The following is a 3,588-nucleotide window of genomic DNA, read 5'->3' on the forward strand; positions in this document are numbered from 1 at the left end:
GCTCAATCCTTACACACCAAGAAGACTTTGACTAATTCCGGGTTACATCCTGTTTTACATGTACTTTTTACTCCTTGCAACTAGTAAGACCTTAATGCACACTATCAAACCTTTGGGAAAAAAAAGCCAAGCACTGACAAAAATGTATTCGTATACATTTATGCAAAAATGCTTAAAATTTGTTCTTTCATCTTTGGTTTTTAAAATAAAATTGTTCAAAAAAATAAAACAAAAATAAAAGTATTGAAAATATCAGGAATTCAAGGCCCATACCTAAACATAATAAAAGCAATATACAGCAAACCAATAGCCAATATCAAACTAAATTGTGAGAAACTTGCAGCAATTCTACTAAAATCAGAGACTAGACAAGGCTGCCCACTATCCCCCTACCTATTCAATATAGTACTGGAAGTCCTAGACAGACCAACTAGACAGTAAAAGGAAGTCAAAGTGATACAAATGTGAAAGGAAGAAGTAAAAATATCACTATTTGCAGATGATATGATAATATAACTAAGTGACCCCAAAAATTCCTCCAAAGAATTCCTACAGCTGATAAACAACTTCAGCAAAGTGTCTGGATACAAAATTCACTCAAACAAATCAGTAACCTTCCTCTACTCAAAGGATATACAGGCTGAGAACAAATTAAGGAAATAACACCCTTCAAAATTGTCACAAAAAATATAAAATATTTTGGTGTGACCTTAACCAGGCAAGTGAAAGATCTGTGTGATAAGAACTTCAAGTCTCTTAAGAAGAAAATTGAAGATCTCAGAAGATGGAAAGCTCTCCAATGCTCATGGATTGCAGGGATAAACTTAGCAAAAATGGGCATCTTGCCAAAAGCAATCTACAGAATCAATGAAATCACTATTAAAATTCCAACTCAATTCTAGCAAAAATGGGCATCTTGCCAAAAGCAATCTACAGAATCAATGAAATCACTATTAAAATTCCAACTCAATTCTTCATAGAGTTATAAAGAGCAATTTGGGTTCTTTTCAGCTTCTGGCTATTATAAATAGAGCTGCTATGAACATTGTGGTGCATGTGTCTTTGTTGTATGTTGGGCCTTCTCTGGGGTATATGCCCAGAAGTGGAATAACTGGGTTTTCAGGTAGTATTGTGTCCAATTTTCTGAGGAATTGCCACCTTGATATCCTTCAGTAGATGAATGGATACAAAAGTTGTGGTACATTTACACACTGGAATACTACTCAGCTATCAAAAACAATGACTTAATGAAATTCTTAAGAAAATGGATGCATCTAGAGAATATCATCCTGAGTGAGATAACCCAGTCACAAAAGAACAGATAAAATATAGAGTCATTGATAATTGGATACTAACCCTAGAAAGCTCTGAACACCCCAGAAACAACTCACAGACTATATGAAGTTCAAGAAAAGAAAAAAAAAAAGAAAAGTAAAAGCCATTATGCTTAATCCTTACACACCAAGAAAACATTGACTAATTCCAGGTTAAATCCTGTTTTACATGTACTTTATGCTCATTGTAACTAGGAAGATCTTAATGCACACTATCAAACCTTTAAAAAAAAACAAGCACTGACAAAAAAGTATTCATATACTTTTATGCAAAAATGCTTAAAATTCGTATATTTATCTTTGTTTTTTAAAATAAAGTTGTTAAAAAAAGAAAGAGCAATTTGCTAACCATTGGACTGAACACGGGCTCCCCAATGAAGGAGCTAGGGAAAGGACTGAAGGAGCTGAAAGGGTTTGCAATGCCATGGGAAGAACATCATTATCAACCAACCCAACCCACCAGAGTTCCCATGGCCTAAAACACCAACCAATGAGCACACTTGGAGAGACCCATGACAGTAGATGCATATATAGCAGAGGACAGCATTATCTGGAATCAGTGGTAGAAGAGGCCTTTGGTCCAGTGAAGGCTTGTTTTCCCAGTGTAGGGGAATGCCAAGGCTCTGAAGTGGAGAGGGTGGTTGGGAGAGGAAGCACCTTCATGAACACAAGTATGGGGGGAGGAGGATTGGAGTTGGGTGAAGGGGGATAACATTTGAAATGTAAATACTGAGAATATCCAATAAAAATTAAAAATTAATTAATTAATTCAGGGTTTGTTCTAAGATCAAAGGGATTTTTAAACCATTCCCTCTATGAAGAAAATATCCAGCAAGGTTTTAGGATGCTGACAAATGGAGCTTTGGGGATCTAAGTAAAATAAATAAATAAATAAATAAATAAATAAATAAATAAATAAATAAATAAATAAATGGATGAGGATTTACTTATTTCTAGAAATTGATAAGAAATTTATGAGTGAACTAATTGTGTTATTATGTAATTTTACATCAATGCATATATGTAGTTTATAAAATGTACTGTATCTCATAAGAAGTAAGATGGATGATATTAGATGAAAAGACAGTTTCCCTGTGTATATCATTGAACTATACTAAGAGGTTTTGTTTCTACCATGCAGAATTTACATTTATAATTGCTCTACTAATTAACAGCTGATAATTTTACACAACTTTCTGAAAAGCAACATTTGTTTTCAGTGTGTAGAGTTATACTGTTACTATCAATTAAATAGACATTTTGCTTTTGTATTAAAAGTGTACAAGAATAAAAACTACCTTTTGAAAAATTATTACTATAAACATCAAAAATATTTTCAATGAACAAAGATTGGATTTGAAATAAATGTAGCTGATTGTGGTTGTTCTTTTTTAAGAGAAATTTTATATTCTATGTTCTTTTCATCTTGTCTTTAAATAACACTCACATATATGGCCACACATGTCCATTCAAAATTAGAGTTGATTAACTCATCATAAAATAATTATTTTTTCAACAATAAGGTAGAATTAACTAATGAATAATTGACTAAAACTCTTACTTAATAGTTTTTGAAATATGTGAGCACATCCATAGTTTTAAAATAAAATTTAAATGTATTAGTATAGGATGCAAAATATAATGCGTGCTTTCCCTTTAAATTTTTGAATCTGAGTCTCTTTATGATGTCATGACTCAACATTATTAGTTTGGACATACAAAAGCTGAAGTCCTGGCAGAAGATAGGCAAAGGAAATGTCTCTTTCAAAACTGTAAGCTCTCTTTATAATACTTCTTAGTATTGTAAATGATTAACATGTCCAATGAACTTATATGTTTATATGTAGAGTACCGTTATTCCCTTGGTATTTTTAGAGGATAATGTTTTGTTTAAACAAGAAACAGATTTCCCATCCCTCCTTGAGGACTTTCCTTTTAAAGATAGCCAATTCAGTTTCTTTGAATAATTTATAAATGAATGTGGCTCTTTGAGACTTGATTTCTTATAATCACCTCTTGTTTCTTGCGAAATGGAAAGAATGTCTGTGTGGGTTAAGATATAGGCCTCAATATAACATATTATGTTATAGTTAACAACTGGTAAGCTAAATTGTATGAGTAAGAAAATTTTGTTAATCTATTGTTTTAATACAGAGACTTCATAGTATGTTTGATAGAATTACTGTATAGTAGATTCCTTTTTTAAAAGTTTTATTGTGTAAAAAATACAGAAGTTTCACAACAGTGATTTTAA

Source organism: Micromys minutus, assembly GCF_963924665.1.
Source record: "Micromys minutus genome assembly, chromosome: X".
Classification (NCBI taxonomy): domain Eukaryota; kingdom Metazoa; phylum Chordata; class Mammalia; order Rodentia; family Muridae; genus Micromys; species Micromys minutus.